General features: G+C 43.1%; 1 protein-coding gene across 1 annotated transcript in view; it reads left to right on the top strand.

The window, feature by feature from the left end:
- LOC141111065 (uncharacterized) overlaps window positions 1–15,782 on the top strand; it is a 48,447-nt gene extending 32,665 nt beyond the window's left edge. The window contains exon 3 of the transcript XR_012236371.1: window positions 13,521–15,782. The gene's annotated coding sequence lies outside the window, so the exon portion shown is untranslated. The remainder of the gene's footprint in view (window positions 1–13,520) is intronic.
- The last annotated feature ends 7,503 nt before the right edge of the window (window positions 15,783–23,285 follow it).

The following is a 23,285-nucleotide window of genomic DNA, read 5'->3' as shown; positions in this document are numbered from 1 at the left end:
ACCTCTCCTAAGCCAAAGCCAGAATTCAGGTCTTTCTGACTTTACAGACAATATTCTTCATACTCTACAAGCTGTTGGAAATTCGGAAGTGTTAAACTAGAACCCTGAGATCAAATAAAGAATGCGATTTGAGAAGAGGACCCCTAGAGATGTAAAAAAAATAAAATAGCATGGCTGAAAAACAAAATGATATCCTGAAATCCTTCTCATTATTGGTCTTGCTGCCATGTTTGCCCTTTGGATTAGTTTTGAATAATTCTGATTGGGAAGAGGGACTGCTATGGTCTTACAGCCCTCATAAATGTGACAGATAGGCAGGTGCCAAGACTACATCTCCTAGCATTCTAATTTGAAGATGCAGTGACTATAAAACTGAAAGTATTGAAAAAAGTTGCTAGAGAGGTTGATTTTAGGTTGACATGATGGTCCAGATGAGAAAAGATAGAGTAGATATTAGGATTACTATTTCAGTAACACTTGGTTAGGAGGCCCTACCATTGTGTCGCTGGTTCAGCACAGATTTTAAAGCAAAGCTGCCACTAAAAAAAATAACATAAAAGGTAAGTGGTCACATTTTGCCTTGTGAATTACTTTTTGGCTCTGCTTTGCCCAGGGCCAAAATTAGGGGGGGGGGGGTCCCTGGGCGCTACCCCTGACAGGAGTAATGACAACTGTGGCACTGGCACGGCCCATCTGGAGAGATGCCGGAGATGCGTACCAACCAGGGCATCTCTGGAGGGATGACGTGTTTTGCATAGCACCGGCAGCACCCGCAGAGACTCCTGCAAGAGCTAAGCAGTCTGGGGACGTGTAATGCTTCTTTGGGGTTTGCAGGGCACTGATGTCATCCACTGGATCCTGGGAGAAAGGAAATCTCCCATGCCTGTGTTGTGTCTAGACTCTAAGTAGAGGTCAGGTGGGGGGGCTATTTGCAAACTAAGATGGTCCGGGGGCAGTGCAGAGTGAGCTGGGGAGGATGTGCAGACTAAGATGAGGGGGCTGTGCAGAATAAGCCAAACTGAGTCTTTGCCCTAGGTGAAAGAATGCCTTGCTTTGCCTCTGGCTGTTCGCTGTTTTTGGCAAAGCAGAAAGATCCTCTCGGGAGTTAAATACATGGACCCAAAGCTGTCCATACACAAAGGAATCTGATCATATGGAAGTTAACATTCAGACTTAGAGCATAAATATGGTAAGTCTCCAGATTGTTGTGTATAGGTCAGTAATAAAAAACACTGACTTTATTGCTGGTCGCCTATTCTTTATAAGCAGAATGTACAGGGAATTGGACAAATCTTTCCAACCTGGGAAATTTCTTTGATTACATATCTTCAGCCCAACATGACCTCTTTCACCTTCTTTGAAGTGCCTAGTAAAAAGTATACATAACTCGCCAACTGCCAGTGGCTGCTCTATTAAAATCTGGTCTGGTCTGGTCTAAGAAGAACGCACTCACATGCTCTTCTTCACATGTTCCTGATGCTGTTTTTGTTGCTCAAAACAATTCCATTGATAAGTGTAGTGGTACCCTCTTGAGGGCTGCTGAGTATTGTAGTCTGTCTGTCACCCTGCCCAGCCAGGCACACGATTTCAATCACTCTCAGACAGAAAACAGTCAATGCACTATGTTTTGTATTTTTATTGAGGGCATTAAACTTGGATGGGGATAGGATAGCTTTGAGATGCCCAGTTGATTGCAGAAATTGTTAAGGACTGAGAAAACGATATACACCTCCGGTATATACAACTGCTTTCTTCTCTCCAGCACAACACTTACTTGCAGACTATCTCTCCTTAACACCTCCAGCACATCACTTGCTTGCTCTTCCAGGACCAGCTAGCACTGATATGCAGGCCTGAAACTGGCTCAGCAAGGCCAAAACTAAATGCCATTTGCAGGCAGGGACCATGGTGTAGTAAAAATATAGGTTCTTTCAATGCTAGCTGTACATGTGACTACTGCTCTCATGACCACCTCTTCAGGCACTGCCAGCCCTCCTGGCTGCAGCTGTCTCTCTCCACTGCCCATGCCACCACAGTCCACTCCACTGGCTCTGCACCCATCCCAGACTGAAATCTCCCAGTCCTCTCAGGCGTGCCTCCCCAGTCCTCTCCTGGCTGTGTGTCACTCACCAGCCCTCTTGGCTGCGACCTGTTGTTCTCCTGGAGACTTTGCCTGGCAGTGCTCTCCCGCTGTCCTCTCTTGCTCCTGTGCCACCTGTCCAGGACACCTCTGTGTGTCATTAGAAGGGTCCTGACCACACCCAAGCCCCAGGCCCAAGGTCACCCCCCCCTCTCCCCCAACTGGGGAGCTCCCTCAAAGGCCCAGACAGACTAGCACTCCATCTCCAGCTTCTGCCCAAACAACTCCTCCCCAGCTGAGCTGACCCTGAGTATTTAAAGAGGCCTGCCCCCTGCCAATCCAAGTTGGGGATTGGTCAGGGCTCCTTAGAATAGCCCAGGCAGCTCCACCTTTCCTCTCCTCTTTTCTTTCCAGAAAACACCAAAACATTCTGGAAAGAAGTGGGAGGTGTTGGTAATGCTGCCTGTGAGTCACCAGCTCTGCCTGTGAGTCACTTAACCCTGACCCAGAAGAAAAACACACAGGCTTGGCTGCCAGCCAAGCCTGAAAATTTACCTACACTAGCAAAAATGCTATCTCTCTCTAGCACACTAACTAGAGGGTGCTACATAAGAAAACAGTGGTATCTTGGTACCCTTGTTTGAGCCTGAACACACTCCAGAGGTATCACTTCCATTGTGTGGTGCATTGCAGTAACACATGACAGTGTGCATGTTACTGCAACACATGTTAAACCGTGTGTAAGTGCATTGCTGTGCCATTTTTTTACAATAGCACACCCAACACACAAGCATCACAGTGCACCACAATACACTACCGTGCAATACAAAGCATGTCAGGTTTCTGGCCTGTTTTGGTGTGTTGCCAGTCCATTCAAATTAATGGGCTTTTTTAATGCAATGCACATTAAGATGCAGCAAAACGTGTGTTAATGTTGATTAACACACGTAGCCTGTAAATAGTAGGAAACAGTAATATTTAGTGGATAATACCCTCGTGACAATGAGAAAGATGAGCTTGCCATGTGTTGACTGTTGTTATGATATGGTATGATAATACCTCATGTGGTATATTAAAACTGAAGTTGACCAATGTGTTCCTGGGTATCCTTGGCTTAGCCCTTGCTAACCTAAAGGCTAAGTTCACCTTTTTTTTTTCTTCTAATTTTCAGCTCCCCTATGTACCCAGATAGCCTTAATGTACTTATTTTGCTGAAATAACAAAGCTTTACATTTATTCTACACACACTTACCTCAATGTCCTCATGGCTGTTTAAAAACACCGCTCCATTACTTCTGCTTTACTTCCTGGACAGATTATAGGTCATGACACAGAAAGGAGTTGACCAGCTGACCTCATTATCACACACCCTGCATCATCTACCTTCCTACCTACCACTCATCTCCAGGTGCACGTTTTTTAAATGAAATGCAATCAATCAGTGATCACTGTTCTCACTAAATACACAAGCATTAATTTTTTTTCTACCTCAACTTCTATCTTGCATAGATCATTTATAGGGATGAGCTTCGAGTTCGAGTCAAACTCATGTTCGACTCTAACGTGGGCTGTTCGCAAGTTCGCCAGCATGGATGCGGAGCGGCCCGAAAAGAAGATGAAGACAAGAAGATGAAGAGATGAAGAGAAGATGAAGAAAAGAGCGGGAGCCTCTCTCCATGCCATGGATGCGAAGCGGCCCGAGGAGAAGAAGGGAAGAAGACGCCGCGGAGGAGATGCTGGACGAGAACACCGGAGGAAGAACCAGAAGTACCAGAAGAACCAGAAGAAGAAGAAGATGAAGGAAGATAGAAGAAAGAAGAAGCATTTAAATAAAGGAATTGTCAAAAACCGTCTCTTGTAATTTTTAACATTTTTGACAGTTTTTTAGTGAAATGGTAGGGGTACAAAACCCTTACCATTTCACACAGGGGGGAGGGCTGGGATCTGGGGGTCCCCTTGTTAAAGGGGGCTTCCAGATTCCGGTAAGCCCCTGGCCCGCAGACCCCCACAACCACCGGCCAGGGTTGTGGGGATGAGGCCCTTGTCCTCATCAACATGGGGACAAGGTATTTTGGGGGGCTACCCCAAAGCACCCTCCCAATGTTGAGGGCATGTGGCCTGGTACGGTTCAGGAGGGGGGGCGCTCTCTCGTCCCCCCTCTTTTCCTGCGGCCTGCCAGGTTGCGTGCTCGGATAAGGGTCTGGTATGGATTTTTGGGGGGACCCCACGCTGTTTTTTTTTTAAATTTTGGCGTGGGGTTCCCCTTAATATCCATACCAGACCTGAAGGGCCTGGTATGGAATTTAGGGGGACCCCCCACGTCATTTTTTAAAAAAATTTTGGCTGGGGTTCCCCTTAATATCCATACCAGACCTGAAGGGCCTGGTATGGAATTTAGGGGGACCCCCACATCATTTTTTTTTTTAATTTTGGTTCGGGGTTCCCCTGTGGGGAATTCCCATGCCGTTTTTATCAATGAACTTCTATGTGTATTGTCGGACCGGCAATGCATTAATAGCCGCGAGTAGTTTTAAATGACTTTTTTTCCTTTGAAATGTCATTTTGCTGTCAGACTGTTCTAAACACGGGAAACATGCGCCCCTTTACAGGCATACTATAGACACCCCCCCAGGTACGAAATTTAAAGGGATATTACACTTTTAATGTTTCACTTTAAGCATTATCAAAATCACTGCTCCCAAAAAAATGGCCGTTTTTAAAACTTTTTTTTGCATTGATCCATGTCCCCTGGGGCAGGACCCAGGTCCCCAAACACTTTTTATGACAATAACTTGCATATAAGCCTTTAAAATTAGCACTTTTGATTATTCATGTTCGTGTCCCATAGACTTTAACGGTGTTCGCGTGTTCGAACAAATTTTTTGCCTGTTCGCATGTTCTGGTGCGAACCGAACAGGGGGGTGTTCGGCTCATCCCTAATCGTTTATTTGTCAGTGTGCTAAGCGATCAGATAACAGCCTATGTGAATAGAGCTGTAGTACTGAAAACAGGAGAAGTATGTTCTGGGTTCTGTAAAGCTCACCATACACTATACAATCTCCTTTAGATCTACCATCAACTATGTAGTGCAAGGGCCTAACTGATTTGAAACAGAATGATTGGATAGATAGGTGGGTCCTTCTATTCCATAGTTTTGGAAAATCGAAAGGAAATTGTACAGAGATTGTACAATCAGATTGCATAGTGTATAGCCATCTTTATAAAAGTAGAGAGGGAGTGGACGGAAACACTCAGCTGTCAAGCCCTGTTCATATTTCTGCATAGCAGGAACTCCCATTCCCACGTGCATTTTTTTTTTTGGGAGGGAGCGTTTTGGAGTGTTTCTGAAATGCAAGGAAAAGCATGCATTTTCAGTGGAGTTTGCCATGCATTTTGAAACACACAGATGTGAATGGAGCCTCATTGTTCTTGTGTAAACACACCAATTTCACTTTCAGGCCCCATTCACATCTAGCGTAGTGGGACTGCATGTTTTTTGGTTTGGTTATCCCGTGAAACGCATAGGGCAGCCTGTTAATTTCAATGGGGTGTGCTACATGTGGCTCATGGGATATTTTGGCGTGTTGTGGGTTGCACGTTTTGTACTGCACATTTTGCAGCATTTGCCAATCGTTTTTTTTACATGGAAAAATGTGTGTTTGCTTCTGTGTTTGGTGTGCCATTAACAATTAATGGCACTGAAAGCGCAACTAGTTACTTTTAGGTGTATAACCGGTTAAATACCGGGCATTTTCACCCCCTTCCTTCCCAGACCAATTTTTAGTTTTCAGTGCTGTTGCAATTTAAACGGCAATTGCGCGGTCGTGCGATGTTGTACCTAAACAAAATTGACGTCCTTTTTTCCCCCACAAATAGAGCTTTCTTTTGGTGGTATTAGATCACCTCTGCGGTTTTTATTTTTTGCGCTATAAACAAAAGAAGAGCGACAATTTTGAAAAAAAACACAATATTTTTTACTTTTTGCTATAATAAATATCCCAATTTAAAAAAAAAAAACAATTTTTTTCCTCAGTTTCAGCCGATACGTATTCTTCTACATATTTTTGGTAAAAAAAAATCGCAATAAGCGTATATTGATTGGTTTGCGCAAAAGTTATAGCATCTATAAAATACGGGATAGATTTATGGCATTTAAAAAAAAAAATTATTTATTTATTTTTCTTTACTAGTAATAGCGGCGATCGCAATTTTTTTTCGTGACTGCGACATTATGGCGGACACATCGGACACTTTTGACACATTTTTGGGACCATTCACATTTATACAGCGATCAGTGCTATAAAATTGCATTGATTACTGTGTAAATGTGACAGGCAGTGAAGGGGTTAACCACTAGGGGGCGGGGAGGGGTTAAATGTGTCTCCTAGGGAATGCTTCTAACTGTAGGGGGAGGGGACGCACAAGGGGAGGAGACTGATCAGTGTTCCTCCATTCTGGGAACACAGATCGCTCTCCTCTGAGCTGACAGGACGTGGATCTCTGTGTTTACACACAGAGATCCACAGTCCGGCCCGGTTAACGGGCAATTGCGGGTGCCCGGCGGACATCGCGGCTGCCGGGCACAGGCACCGGGTCCCGAGCAACGTGGCGGGCGCGCGCGCGCCCCCTAGGCGGCTGGGAACCCAAGGCCGTCATATGACGTCCACCCAGGATGGGAGATCCCATCTGTGGTCGTCATTTGTCTATGGCTGGGTAGGGAAGCGGATAGAGATGGCCATACGCTATACAATCTGATTGTACAATCTCCTTTAGATTTACCAAAACTATATAATAGGGGACACACTATCTATCCAATCACTCTGTATGCAATCAGGCAGGCTCTTGATGGTAGATCTAAAGGAGATTATACAATCAGATTGTATAGTGTATGGTGAGTATTACAGAACCAAGTACCCTGTTTTCAGTACTACAGCTCTATCCACAGTGTGTTGAGGACTGATCGCTCAACACACTGAAAAAATAAACAATCTATGCAAGACAAAAATAAAAGTAGAAAAAAAATCAATGCTTGTGTACGTATTTAGTGAGAAGGGTGATCACTGATTGATTGCATTTCATTTAAAAAAAACGTGCACCTGGAGATGGGTGGTAGGTAGGAGGGCAGATGATGCAGGGTGCGTGCTAATGAGGTCATCTGGTCAACTCCTTCCTGTGTCATGACCTAAAGTCTGACCAGGAAGTAAGGCAGAAGTAATGGAGCAGTGTTTTCAAACAGTCATGAGGACAGTGGGGTAAGCGTCTGTAGAATAAATGGAAAGCTTTGTTATTTCTGCAAAAGACGTACATTAATGGTATATTGGTACATAGGGGAGCTGGAATTTGGAGAGAGAGAAAAAAGGCGAACTTAGCCTTTAACTACGCACACAACTATGAATGTATTATTTGGTGATGCAGAGAAACATTCTAGATTTAATTTCTTGTGCATTACCTCTGCTAATCCCTGAATAACTATTGTTGCATCGTCTCCTTACATTCTAAGAAAGAGAAGCATTTGTGCCAGAATGCCATGTAGATATTTTTTTTATGGGGTGGTATGCTATGGTAGCTCATCTACTTCAACACTCCTCTCAGAGATGTAACCTCCTGGCGTCACTAGGGTTGGTGTCACCCGGTGTGGAAAAATTTGGTGCCACTCCCTCCCCCCTCCACCAACTATAGTTCCCCCTCAGTACAGACCCCCCCCCACTAAGTGTAGACCACCCTAATAAGTATAGACCCCCTCCCACAGTATAGATCCCCCCTCCCTCAGTACAGACCCCCCTCAGTGCAGACCCCCCCCCTCCATCAGTGCTGACCCCCCCTCCATCAATGCTGACCCCCCCCTCCATCAGTGCAGACCCCCCTCAATGCACACATTAAACTTTAGTACCATAGGTGTGCGCAGCCTTATGCATTAGGGTGTGCACCCCAAAGCTCAAACACATATGCGTGTATAGATATATTTGCACTATATTACTAAAACATGAACTTTAATGGTAGGCTGTCAGGGAGTATCGGCTTACCTTTATGGGTAAGCCAATACACCGACAGTGTACATGAGACCTGCATGGCATCAGTGATCTGCTGATCGCTAGTGCAATGCTTTCCAGGCTTCTGCAACAAAAAATAATAAATGCACATTTTTTATTGATGGGCACACTGGCAGCAATTCATGGGCACAGCGTCAGCAATTGATGGGCACACTGGCAGGAATTGATGGGCACATTAGCGGCAATTGATGAGCACACTGCCAGCAATTGATGGGCACAGCAATGGCAATTGATGGGCACAGTGTCAGCAATTGATGGGCACAGTGTCAGCAATTGATGGGCAGAGAATTGATGGGCACTGGCAGCAATTGATGGGCACACTGGCAGCAATTGAAGGGCACACTGGCAGCAATTGATGGGTACAGTAGCTGTGTTTGATGGCACAGTGGCAGCAATTTATGGGTACAGTACCTGCGTTTGATGGGCACAGTGGCTGCATTTGATGGCACAGTGGCAGCAATTGATGGCACAGTGGCTGTGTTTGATGGGCACAGTGGCTGCCTTTGATGGGCACAGTGGCTATGTTTGATGGCAAAGTGGCTGCGTTTGATGGGCACAGTGGCTGCGATTAATATACACTTGGGATTTATTTTTTTATACCAAAGACATGTAGTATATGTATATATATAAATAAATACACACTTCTTTGATGACAAGCCAGGGTTCATATAGTTTTGAATTGTATTATATGTAATATTATATTACATATAATATAATTCAAAACTATATGAACCCTGGCTTGTCAGTAAAAAAGTATGTTATATATATATATATATATATATATATATATATATACACACACACACACACACAGTGGGGGCGGAAAGTATTCAGACCCCCTTAAATTTTTCACTCTTTGTTATATTTCAGCCATTTGCTAAAATCATTTAACTTCATTTTTTCCTCATTAATGTACACACAGCACCCCATATTGACAGAAAAACACAGAATTGTTGACATTTTTGCAGATTTATTAAAAAAGAAAAACTGAAATATCACATGGTCCTAAATATTCAGACCCTTTGCTGTGACACTCATATATTTAACTCAGGTGCTGTCCATTTCTTCTAAACATCCTTGAGATGGTTCTACACCTTCATTTGAGTCCAGCTGTGTTTGATTATACTGATTGGACTTGATTAGGAAAGCCACACACCTGTATATATAAGACCTTACAGCTCACAGTGCATGTCAGAGCAAATGATAATCATGAGGTCCTAAGAGCACAGTGGCCTCAATAATCCTTAAATGGAAGACGTTTGGGATGACCAGAACCCTTCCTAGAGCTGGCCGTCCGGCCAAACTGAGCTATCGGGGAAGAAGAGCCTTGGTGAGAGAGGTAAAGAAGAACCCAAAGATCACTGTGGCTGAGCTCCAGAGATGCAGTCTGGAGATGGGAGAAAGTTGTAGAAAGTCAACCATCACTGCACTCCTCCACCAGTTGGGGCTTTATGGCAGAGTGGCCGACGGAAGCCTCTCCTCAGTGCAAGACACATGAAAGCCCGCATGGAGTTTGCTAAAAAAATACCCGAAGGACTCCAAGATGGTGAGAAATAAGATTCTCTGGTCTGATGAGACCAAGATAGAACTTTTTGGCCTTAATTCTAAGCGGTATGTGTGGAGAAAACCAGGCACTACTCATCACCTGTCCAATACAGTCCCAACAGTGAAGCATGGTGGTGGAAGCATCATGCTGTGGGGGTGTTTTTTCAGCTGCAGGGACAGGATGACTGGTTGCAATTAAGGGAAAGATGAATGCGGCCAAGTACAGGGATATCCTGGACGAAAACCTTCTCCAGAGTGCTCAGAACCTCAGACTGGGCCAAAGGTTTACCTTCCAACAAGACAATGACCCTAACCACACAGCTAAAATAACGAAGGAGTGGCTTCACAACAACTCTGTGACTGTTCTTGAATGGCCCAGCCAGAGCCCTGACTTAAACCCAATTGAGCATCTTTGGAGAGACCTAAAAATGGCTGTCCACCAACGTTTACCATCCAACCTGACAGAACGGGAGAGGATCTGCAAGGAGGAATAGCAGAGGATCCCCAAATCCAGGTGTGAAAAACTTGTTGCATCTTTCCCCAAAAAACTCATGGCTGTATTAGATCAAAAGGGTGCTTCTACTAAATACTGAGTAAAGGGTCTGAATACTTAGGACCATGTGATATTTCAGTTTTTCTTTTTTAATAAATTTGGAAAAATTTCAACAATTCTGTGTTTTTCTGTCAATATGGGGTGCTGTGTGTACGTTAATGAGGAAAAAAATGAACCTAAATGATTTTAGCAAATGGATGCAATATAACAAAGAGTGAAAAATTTAAGGGGGTCTGAATACTTTCCGTCCCCACTGTATATATATATATATATATATATATATATATATATATATATATATATATATACGCACTCTTTTGCTGACAAGCCAGGGTTCATATAGTTCATCATAGTTTTTATTGTATATGTAATATATATATATATATATATATATATATATATATATATATATATAGAAAAAAAAATATATATATATATATAACGGTATATATATTACTAACATATATAGACAGTATATATATTTATTTTTACACTATATATATATATATATATATATATATATATATATATATATATATATATAGTGACAAGCCAGGGTAAGATTCATATGGATTGGTTGGCTTTTTTTTTTTTTGGTTCATCATTTGCCCATTGCCTGCCCAGGTGCCCCACTCAGTGCTGTCTCCCTCACCTCGATCTAGCAGGCTGCAGCCACTTGTCTGCCGCTCTCCAGGCTCCGTTAGTCCGCTGCTTCTAAGGGAGAGAGAGGCCGGGGGGGGGGGGGATGAGGGCAGAGTGCAGATGTGGATCAACACGTCGGCGCCTGCGGGGCCTGCAGCCGGGAACTATAGAAACTGCATTGGCAAATGCGGCTGGGTTACTCCGCGCCTGTGGTCCTAGTTTCCTGCTCAATCACCTCCCACTCGCAGCACAGCTGTTTTTGCCGGCCGGACCCGACCCCAGTGGTGGTGACTGAGTTACACAGGGACAGGACAGACATTTTGCAGGCAAGCAGTCAGCACTAACAAAAGGTGTGAAACACCGACAGAGCACAGGGATGATTAGGGTGTGCCTGAGCACACCCACCACACCCCCTGGGTATGCCTATGTTTAGCACATTCAGCTTCTCCTCCCTCTCACGCAGTGGAGCGGACAGAAGCTGCCTCCCCTTCCTGTAGATGTAAACAGAGAGGAGGGGGAGGCAGCTGTGTAAGACAGACGGCGAGATGTGAGAGATTAGTGTAGGGGTGAGGACCGTGTGGCATTAGCGGTGCTGCTGCCCACAGGTGTCACCCCTCTGGCGGGTGTCACCCGGTGCGGCCCACACCCCCTGACCCCCCTAGGCTCCAACAACTTATCCTCCACCCTTGCCCACCTTTAGATTTGCCATGGGCACCACGACTACTACTGCTAATGAGAGTTATTTTCAATGTTCCTTTCATATCCCATTTCTCCTTCACATCTAACTTCAGTATCTCAAGAGTAATTATAGCTCCTCATCTCCCCCCAATAAATCCAGTCTATAATGTGGGTAATTCAAATTGAGCATATGATTAACATTGCATATGATCATTGCAAGAAAAAGAAACACTTGTAAATTGATCAGTAAATCCAGAGATATACTGTAAGCAGCTAAAGTTTTATGCAAATACGATCTTTTACTGTAAATGCTTGATGCATCCCCTTCTGAGCTTCCCTATTAGTCAATTAAGTCACCTACTACATCAGGTGACCCGAGGTTCAAAAGACAGAACCAAGCTTATACTTTAAAAGAACAATTAAGATTTGCATATACCTGTACATTTGAACTATCTATATCCTGTGATCTACTTATCATTTTGATGGGCTATTTTAACCTAAACTGGTTCTAAAGCCTTAATTGCTGCACAATCCCCCCCCCCCCCCAGCCCCCCTTATTCTTACCTGAGCTTGATCCAGCAATGTGCACAAGAACAGCAGCTCTCCCACTGTCTCCCTCCTCATTGGGCAGATTAATAGCCATTTGCTCCCACTGCTGTCAATCAAATGCTTTGCAGGGGCAGGGCCAATCCGCAATAGACCCAGACAGGGCGGCTCAGGAGCCAGCCCGCATTGGTGCCTCCATGGAAAGCAGATTTCCATGGGGGCACTTGTTGAAGAGGAGCCTGAAGTGCCAATGGGGGACCCCAGAAGAAGAGGATTGGGGTTGCTCTGTGCAAAACCATTGCACAGAGCAGGTAAGTATACCATGTTTGTTATTTTAATTTAAAAAAATGAAGCTTTAATGTTGCTTTAACCACTTCTCGACCGGTGCACGCCGATGTACATCGGCAGAATGGCACGGCTGGGCAAATGGGCGTACCTGTAAGTCCCATTTAATTCCCTGCCGTGGCATTGCGTCCGCGCGCCGGCCGGGAGCTCCGTGAGTCGGGTCGCTGGTCCAGCAATCGCCTCACGGAGAGGACGAACGGGGAGATGCTGATGTAAACAAGCATCTCCCCATTCTGCCTAGTGACAGTGTCACTGATCTCTGTTTCCTGTCAACGGGAGCAGAGATCTGTGACGTGTTACAGCTAGCCCATCCCCCCTACAGTTAGAAAACACTCCCTAGTACTGACTTAACCCCTCCCTGCCCCCTAGTGGTTAACTCCTTCACTGCCAGAGTCATTTACACAGGAACCAGTGCATTTTTATAGCACTGATTGCTGTATAAATGACAATGGTCCCAAATATGTGTCAAAAATGTCCGCCATAATGTCGCAGTCACAATAAAAATCGCTGATCGCCGTCATTACTAGTAAAAAAAAAGATTATTAATAAAAATGCCATAAAACTATCCCCTATTTAGCTATAACTTTTGTGCAAACCAATCAATAAACGTTTATTGCGATTTCTTTTTTACCAAAAATATGTAGATGAATACGTATCAGCCTAAACTGAGGAAAAAGATTGTTTTTTTAATTATTTTTTGGGGATATTTATTATAGCAAAAAGTAAAAAATAATGCATTTTTTTCAAAATTGACGCTATTTTTTTGTTTATAGCGCAAAAAATAAAAACCGCAGAGGTGATCAAATACCACCAAAAGAAAGCTCTATTTGTGGGAAAAAAAGAACGTCAATTTTGTTTGGGAGCCACGTCGCACGACCGCGCAATTGTCAGTTAAAGCGACGCAGTGCCGAATCGCAAAAAGTGCTCTGGTCAGGAAGGGGGTAAATTCTTCCGGGGCTGAAGTGGTTAAGGTCACTTCTGCATTTGCAACATTTTAATTGCTCAGTTTTGAGACAGGTATACTTAGTTAACTATAACTTTCTTTTAGCCATCACTGTCCATTCTTCTTTGTTTACAACAGACGCACCATGACTAGGGACCAGTGGAAACTGTAAAGAGATAAGCTTCTACAGAGATGAAGAATGCTTTGATGGGATGAGGAGGATTGAGCGATTTCCTGGCTCAAAGTCAAGGTTTCAGGTTCACCATCCTCCTGTGAGCACAAAGACGAAACAAACTGTCAAGCTCACAATGTCCGGTTGCTTAACAGGGCGAGCAAGCACCGGGGAACATGGGAAGAAAAGCTAAGCAGCAAAGGAGGGACCCCATCAGTGATTGCAAAGTTCTGGGCACAATCGTATTAAGTGATGTGGGTCAAATCTTGGTTCACACAAATCAGTTTACTCATCTCTAGTATCAAGATGATAAATACTTCAGAGAAGTTTAAGGTCTGTCTGAAGGGTGCTGCAAACACGGACCCTTACAGAATTCTATTTTGTTCTTGATAAGCAAATGTACCTACAGTTACCAAATTTAAATATGTAAAAAATATTTCAGACAGCATAACTAAACACAAGAAAAATATTTAATATACTGTAGCTTACCAATAATTGGTGGGGAGGCTGCATTCGTTTTTATTTTTTGGCCATATTTACTACACCCTTGTATTTATGGAGGAGTATCGTAGCCACCCCTAAAAAACAACATTGTCTATCAGTGGATAGGGTAGTATTAGATGGACTTTAAATAAAAGACTGACAAAGGTGAACTCCAGGTAACAATTATTAAGGATTTACAACAATAGTTTTTGTTTTTATTTTTCGAACAAAGGTTTTACACACAAAAAAAAAGCTGACCATAATAAGTACCTGTCTCTGATTGAAATGTTTTGTCTCAACACCTTTAACTGTTGGTTATGCTGGATAGCTTAGTCTGTTTGATGGGGAGATTTCATATTTACTTATTAAAGTTGTCTTACAATATCTAAAGCCTCCAATATCCTGGCTACCTTAGCTGACTTCATACCAAAGGAATGTCACTGCAAATTGACCTTAAAAGGTCATAGTGCTTGCAAAGGGAGCTGGCCATTTTCTTAAATACAAGTCCTGCCTGTATATAACACAGCTAAAAACTTGGAATATTCAGTCTCTACCAGGGCGAGCATGCGCCTGGGTCCGATCATCTGTGCCACACTGTATGAAAGCAGACTCTCCATGGCAAAACAACATCTTTAGTTTAGTATTCTTGTTATATTTTCTAATAATATTGTGTAGCGGTCTCCCCAACCTCTAAGGGCCAGGGAGTGCTGACATTCCTCCTCAGAGTGCAGGTTACCAGGCATGGTGGGTGTGATGCAAGATGGAAAGATGGGCGCAAGTCACTTTTAAAAATGAACAAAGAGTTTTTATTTCTCTAAACAGGAACAGGGGAGAGAGGGTTAGGGCACAGGACACCCTTAGGCAAATGCAATAGCAAATATCTTTGCACCCGATCTGCCCCAGTCACCTGACTTCTTCCAAATAAATAGCTTATCCCAGCATGCAAAGCGGTCAAAGAAGACTCCTGCTAATTGACTGAGACAACATATTTACGCATAACCTGAATTCACTGTAATCCATCATCCTAATGCCAAAGGCAACAGTGCCACCTATTGACACAAGAGAGAGTATTCTGTTACACTTGTGTGAAATGTGATGCTATGCATAGTTTTGTTTTTTATATAATTGGTTAATATACTGCCATCTTGTAGTTATTTTGGTTACAGCACCATCCTTTTCTGTTTATTATCTGTGTCCCCACCCATCTTCTGATGTACTTCCTGTTCCTGCTTCTCTGTCTTGTGAGGAAAGAAATGGCCACTTCTGTATAGGTCTCATGCCATCTGCTCGCACCCGGGAACTATATTTTGACCTGCAGATACCATTCATCTGCCACATTTTGTTGTCTGCTATAATCTCCTGCTTGCAATAAAACCCATGCTGATGGAAGAAACTGTGTCTGGTGAGTTCAAGCTATCTAATAAAGACTGTCTATGGTGATTATATCTGCTTATACAGACCAGGAATAAAGGTCTCAGCAAGGGATAAGTCACTATTACAACAGTTGGAGTCAGAATAGAGAGACTACAAATTAAACTCAAGCTTAGGAAAGAAACCAGTGGATCAAAGACTACAAATTAGCCAGGCTAGTTACCACCTAGCACAACTAAATTTACTAGCAGCTCTGTTTAGGACAAGGGTGCTAGAATTACATTTGTTATCTGTATCTGTCATTACTTAAATGTTATACTTATGTATGATCTCTCTTTGCACATCTCTAATACAACCCCAAAAACGTAAACTATCACGTGACCTTGATAAAACACTGTTAAAGAAACATGAAAAACAACAAACTTACTGGTTAGGTCATGAGGTAAAAAATTCAGTTTCAGAGGGGACCCAGAAAAATGACCAATGTGCTAATGTTAGTGACAGACTGTATCATATATGCAGTATCTCACAAAAGGTAGTGCACCCTCACATTTTTGTAAATATTTTATTATATCTTTTCTTGTGACAAGAAGAAATGACACTTGACAAGTAGTGAGTGTGAGTGTACAGCTTGCATAACAGTGTAAATTTGCTGTCCCCTCAAAATAACTCAACACACAGCCATTAATGTCCAAACTGCTGGGAACAAAAGTGAGTACACCCCTAATTGAAAATGTCCAAATTTGGCCCAATTAGCCCTTTTCCCTCCCTGGTGCCATGTGACTTGTTAGTGTTACAAGGTCTCAGGTGTGAATGGGGAGCAGGTGTGTTAAATTTGGTGTTGTCACTCTTACTCTCTCATACTGGTCACTGGAAGTTCAGCATGGCACCTCTTGGCAAAGAACTCTCTGAGGATTTGAAAAAAGAGTTGTTGCTCTACATAAAGATGGCCTTAGGCTATAAGAAGATTGCCAAGACCCTGAAACTGAGCTTCAGCACGGTGGCCAAGACCATACAGCGGTTTAACAGGACATGTTCTACTCCAGAACAGGCATCGCCATAGTCGACCAAAGAAATTGAGTGCACATGCTCAGCGTCATATCCATAGGATGTCTTTGGGAAATAGATGTATGAATGCTGCCAGCATTGCTGCAGAGGTTGAAGGGGTAGGGGGTCAGCCTGTCAGTGCTCAGACCATACGCTGCACACTGCATCAAATTGGTCTGCATGGCTGTTGTCCCAGAAGGAAGCCTCTTCTAAAGATGATGCACAAGAAAGCCCACAAACAGTTTGCTTAAGACAAGCAGACTAAGGACATGGATTACTGGAACCATGTCCTGTGGTCTGATGAGACCAAGATAAACTTATTTGGTTCAGATGGTGTCAAGCGTGTGTGGCGACAACCAGGTGAGGAGTACAAAGACAAGTGTGTCTTGCATACAGTCAAGCATGGTGGTGGGAGTGTCATGGTCTGGGGCTGCATGAGTGCTGCTGGCAATGGGGAGGTACAGTTCATTGAGGGAACCATGAATGCCAACATGTACTGTGACATACTTAAGCAGAGAATGGTCCCCTCCCTTCAGAGACTGGGCCGCAGGGCAGTATTTCAAACACCTCCAAAATGACCACTGCCTTGCTAAAGAAGCTGAGGGTAAAGGTGATGGACTGGCCAAGCATGTCTCCAGACCTAAACCCTATTGAGCATCTGTGGGGCATCCTCAAACCGAAGGTGGAGGAGAGCAAGGTCTCTAACATCTACCAGCTCCGTGATGTCGTCATGGAGGAGTGGAAAAGGACTCCAGTGGCAACCTGTGAAGCTCTGGTGAACTCCATGCCCAAGAGGGTTAAGGCAGTGCTGGAAAATAATGGTGGCCACACAAAATATTGACACTTTAGGCCCAATTTGGACATTTTCACTTAGGGGTGTACTCACTTTTGTTGCCAGCGGTTTAGACATTAATGGCTGTGTCTTGAGTTTTTTTGAGAGGACAGCAAATTGACACTGTTATACAAGCTGTACACTCACTACTTTACATTGTAGCAAAGTGTAATTTCTTCAGTGTTGTCACATGAAAAGATATAATAAAATATTTACAAAAATGTGAGGGGTGTACTCACTTTCTGTGAGATACTGTATGTTACTTTTTATTTTGGCCATAGTTAAGGCTTGTTTCAGAAAGCTTTAACACAAGGATAAAGCTCTCTAAATTAGCCTTGTGACTAATTTGCAACTCTCATTGGACTGGTGTTAGCTTTGTGAATTTAGCCTTTAGTCTGTTTGTGTAACCAATCTGATAATATAGCTTACTCTACAGACATTGATGACTAAGATGAATGCTCTGCTCTGCTAACACCGCACTTATCATATTAGTACTATTAAACCTAGGAATCAGCTGGTACAGGTGCCCCATGTATTACCGAAAAATGGAAGCGGAACTGGCAGTGAAATGGCTGTGCAAGTTATTTTATTTGGTTTATTTATTTCTCTAGGTTTCCCTTTGTAAGTTTCAAAGCTTTGGCTGTAGCTGTGGGCCGCGCCTCGCCGATTTCAAAGTCAGGCTCCTGCTTTGATACTGACAAGGAGCACTGTGAGGCTGGAGATACCGCTGTGAAATTCTTCAGAGGGAACCAGAAGAGGAGGGAAAGCAGCCAAGAGGGATGAGGGGAGACAGACTACAGGGCCTTGCACTTGATGAGAGGGAAAAGATGGAGAGGATAAAACTTGAAGTGTCTGTGAGACAGGAGTGTCTAAATGCCAAGGGTCAGTGTTTCTAACAGACAGTGCAACAAAGCTGGCCTTGGGTAGGAGATCTGGTATGCTGTCTTTACAAAGAGAAATTTTGCTTTTGAAAGCATAAAAAAACTTACCACTCTTGATAAAGATGCAGCATCCCAAAATGATCATTGTTACCAGTTGGGCTGTGTAAAAAAACTATTGATTTTTAGTTCATTCATGAATATCTTCAGTTGGTTTTCCCGATTTTGTTTGAGAAAACAGTTAGTGCACCTCCACCTTCAAAACCAAGAGATCCATCTGAGTTTTAATTATTTTAAAGGGGTTGTAAAGGTAAACATTTTTTCACCTTAATGCAGTCTATGCATTAAGGTGAAAAAACATCTGACAATACCGCCGCCCACAGCCCCCCCCGTTTTACTTACCTGAGCCCTCGAATGTCCCGCGCTCGCCCCCGACATCCTCTTCGTTGATCAGCCTGACCGCTAATTGGCTAGAGTGGATGGATTGAAAGCAGCGCAGCCATTGGCTCGCGCTGCTGTCAATCACATCCAATGACGCGGCGCGTCGGGGGGCGGGGCCGAGTGATACAGTGAGCGGCTATGGCTGCCGGCTGTATCGCGGGAGCGCGCCCGCAAGAACTCACCACCATGCGAAGGAGCTCGCATGAAGGTGTTTCGTTCTTGCGGGGAGGAGCTGAAACAGCTGCCGAGGGACCCCAGAAGACCAGATTCGGGGCCACTCTGTGCAAAACGAGCTGCACAGTGGAGGTAAGTATAAAGTGTATGTTATTTTAAAAAAAAATTACCTTTAGTGTTCCTTTAACTTTCTTTACAAGTTTAGAACCCAGAATATCATAAAGCTAAGTACAGTACCTGTTTTAAAGTGGTTCTAAAGGCTGAAGGTCTTTTAACTTCATGCATTCTATGCATGAAGATAAAACATCTTCTGTGTGCAGAAATAAAATAGTTTGTTTTCCAACCACTTTTTGATATGAGTAAATGCTTTGTTTCCATTATTATTTTTAGAGTATACTTACATTTTTTTCTTCAGTTTTTTTACCTTTTATTGTCCATCATGGTTATGTCCCTTGCATGTAATATTCCTATTCGCACTTACATACCAAGTATACTATGAAATAAATTGTACTTTGGAATATTCTGTACAACCTATGTGTATCATATTATTATTTTGGACTTTCTGTTTATATTTTAGAACACATCATGTTGTTTGTCCCCTTAAGAAGACTCTTGAGTTGAGACTCTATGTTCTATACAGTGATTGTAAATTGCCATGAACTGTGCTTTAATTTTAAGCTAATACCATATGTGGTGTTTTGAATTATTGTATTATTTAACCACTTCCAGACCGCCCACCGTCGTTATACGTTGAAAGAGGTGATCATTGTTATGGCAGCAGCTAGCTGCCATAACCTCGGTATGCTCTTCTTCAGCGAGCGGTCTGCTACAAGATAAAAGTGGTCTCTGCGGCGGATTTACTGTGAGATCACTTTTATCGGCGGCGGAAGAGGGCCCCCCTCCCGCCACGCTCCGGTGCCCTCTGCCGCTTACCGGAGCCGTCGGCAGCGGCGGAGGCAATCACGTCTGTCCCCTGCATGGGTATGGAGACGAATGAGGGGAAGATGGCCCCCACCCGTCTCCATATCACTGCAGGGTGGAAGCAACGTCAAAACATTACTTCCGCCCATAGCTCTTAAAGGGCCATTTAAAAAAAAAAAAATATTAATTGACAACATTTTTTTTTTTTATGTATTTTAATTTAAATATGAGATCTGGGGTCTTTTTGACCCCAGATCTCATATTTAAGAGGTCCTGGCATGCTTTTTTCTATTACAAGGGATGTTTACATTCCTTGTAATAGGAATAAACGCAACACAATTTTTTTTTGTCAAAATTTTTTTTTTGTGTAAAAATGTAGAAAAAAGGTAAAATAAATAAGAAAAAAAAAAAGAAAAATTTTAAACGAGTGCCGTCCCAACGAGCTCACGTGCAGAAGCATACGCATACGTGACTAGCACCCGCATATGAAAACGGTGTTCAAATCACACATATGAGGTATTGCCATGATTGGTAGAGCGAGAGCAATAATTCTAGCCCTAGACCTCCTCTGTCACTTAAAATATACAAACTGTAGAATTTTTTAAACATTGTCTATGGAGGTTTTTAAGGGTAAAAGTTTGTCGCCATTCCACAAGCGGGCACAATTTTGAAGCATGACATGTTGGTTATCAATTTACTCGGCGTAACATTACCTTTCACAACATAAAAAAAAAATTGGGCTAACTTTACTGTTACGTCTTATTTTTTAATTCAAAAAAGTGTATCTTTTCCAAAAAAAAGTGTGCTTTTAAGACCGCTGCGCAAATACAGTGTGACAGAAAGTTTTACAATGACCGCCAATTTATTCTCTAGGGTGTTAGAAAAAAAATTATAATGTTTTGGAGGTTCTAAGTAATTTTCTAGCAAAAAAAAATGTTTTTAACTTGTAAACAACAAATCTCAGAAAGAGGCTTGGTCCTTAAGTGGTTATAATGAATTGATTTTATTCTATTGTTGGTTTTTGGTACCAAAAAAATCCCATCCAAATTTTGCAGAACTTATCACAAATGATTTTGTTCTTGAGGTCTATGTGGATTTGCGAGCTATAAACTATGGTAGAGTATCAAGGTAAGGAATGGGCAGGCTTAATGGGTTCCTTTCAGGAAGGTTAGGCGTACTGCTGTAATTCGGCCGGGCAAAATAAACATACACCACAACACTGACACCTATCTGAAAGTAGACTCCTTACTTAGCACACAGTCACTAGTGGGATCTTTATCACTTTTTATGAGTATCACAGAAAGATTTGGTACACAAAAAGGTTAATTTCCCTCTAAACACAGTTACAAATGGGACAAAAATACATTTATCAAGAATTCATAAAATACACACAATTCAAAACCAGCAAGCAATAGTATTATTATCATTATACAGGATTTATATAGCGCCAACAGTTAGCGCAGTGCTTTACAATATAAAGGGAGACAATACTGCAACAATACTATTCAATACAAGAGAGTTTAAGACGGCCCTGTAAGCTTATAATCTAATAGGGAGGAGCTGGTGAAACAAAAGGTAGTAACTGTGAGGGTTGAATTTATGAGGGAAGTAGAATATTTGGTTGTTAGCTAAAGGCAGGATAGGCCTCCCGGAAGAGATGAGTTTTCAGGGATCGCCTACAAGTGGACAGAGTAGGAGATAACCAGACAGATTGGGGTAGTGAGTTCCAGAGGATTGGAGAGGCTCTGATGAAGTCCTGAAGATGAACATGGGAGAAGGAGACAAGGAAGCTAGAGAGCAGGAGGTCTTGGGAGGAGCGGAGAGGACGGTTTGGGTGATATTTTGAGATAAGATTAGTAATGTAGCTCAGAGTAGAGTTGTAACTGGCTTTGTATGTTATTGTCAGTGTTTTGAATTTTATTTGTTGTGCAATGGGAATCCAGTGGATGGATTGGCAGGGAAGGATGGCAGACACTGAACGGTTGGTAAGGTGGATGAGTCTGGCAGCAGCATTTTTGATGGTCTGAAGAGGGGATAGCTTGCGGAGAGGTAGGCCAATGAGGAGGGAGTTACAATAGTCAAGGCAAGAGATACCAAGAGAGTGAATAAGTTGCATAGTGGTTTCAACGGTTAAGAAGGGGCGTATTTTGGAGATGTTACGGAGATGAAGTCTGCAAGATTTGGACAGTGATTGGATTTGGGGGTAAATGACAGGTCAGAGTCCAGGATTACACCTAACACCCTGGCATGAGGGGAGGGACTAATGGTTGCATTATTAATCTTGATGGAGAAGTCAGGGGAGGGGGTACAGGCCAGAGGACAAATTATGAGCTTAGTTTTAGAAAGACTGAGTTTGAGGAAGTGGTGTGATTTCCATGCTGATACATCAGTTAATAACAGTAATGCAAGAGGGGACTGAAGGAGTGAGATGAGGAGTAGAGAGATAGACTTGTGTGCCATCAGCATAGAGATGGTACTGGAAGCCATGGGAGTTTATTAATTGACCAAGGGAGGAGATGTAAATGGAGAAGAGGAGGGGTATGAGGACAGAACCTTGGGGTACCCCTACAGAAAGAGGAAGTGGAGAGGAGGAAACAGAGTTATAGGTAACACTGAACAAGCGCTGTCATAGGTAGGAGGAGAACCAGGAGAGGGCAGGGTCATGAAGGCCAAGAGAGTGGAGTTTTTTGAGGAGGAGGGGGTGGTCAACGGTATTAAAGGTTGCAGGGAGGTCTAGTAGTAGGAGTATGGAGTAGTGGCCGTTGGTTTTAGCAATTAGTAGATCATTAGTGAGTTTCAGTAGGGCAGTTTCAGTGGAGTGTAGTAAGCAAAAGTCGGACTGTAAGGGGTCAAGAAGGTTGTTGTCAGTGAGGCAGAAGCTCAGATGGTTGTAGACGAAGCATTCTAGAAGTTAGATGCCAACGGGAGCAAGGCGATGGCTCTTAAGGCTGGTGGGGTCCAGTGAGGGCTTTTTAAGTACGGGGGTAATCAGTGCATGTTTTAGAAGAGAGGGGAAGATGCCAGTAGAGAGGGAGAAATTGCAGATGTGAGTGAGGGAGCATAGGATAGAAGAGGGTTGTAGTTGTGAGGGAACAGGTTCCAGGGGACAGGTGGTAAGGGGGGCTTCTGAAAAAACTTTAACAACCTCTTCGGTAGTAGCAAGGTCAAAAAAGGAAAGTGTTGGGAATGGTTTTGTACAGGGTATGTTAAGTGGGATAGATGTCTGTGCAGTGGAGATGCTCCCATGAATGGCATCAATCTTGTTTTTAAAGTGATTGTCAATCTTCTGAGCAGTAAGTTACTGGGTGGAGAAATAATGAGCGTGAGAAAGTAGGCTTGTTTGGCAGCATGGAGGGAGGAACTGTATTTTAAGAATGCAGGTTTATATCGGGCGAATGCATGCTGGAATTTGGTTTTACACCACAATCGCTCCAATGCGTGGCTATGTCTCAAGAGTTCTGGTGTCGTCAGTCTGCCAAGGTTGTAATGGTCGGCCTACTACTTTGTGTAGTGAGAGGAGCAAGAGAATGCAGTGTGAATGAAAGTGAATTGTTGTAGACATGCTGTACAGTGGGGACGGAAAG

Source organism: Aquarana catesbeiana, linkage group LG10, assembly GCF_042186555.1.
Source record: "Aquarana catesbeiana isolate 2022-GZ linkage group LG10, ASM4218655v1, whole genome shotgun sequence".
Taxonomy (NCBI): Eukaryota; Metazoa; Chordata; class Amphibia; order Anura; family Ranidae; genus Aquarana; species Aquarana catesbeiana.
The sequence above is the reverse complement of the archived record's forward strand: the minus strand, read 5'-3'. Positions and strand labels throughout refer to the sequence as shown.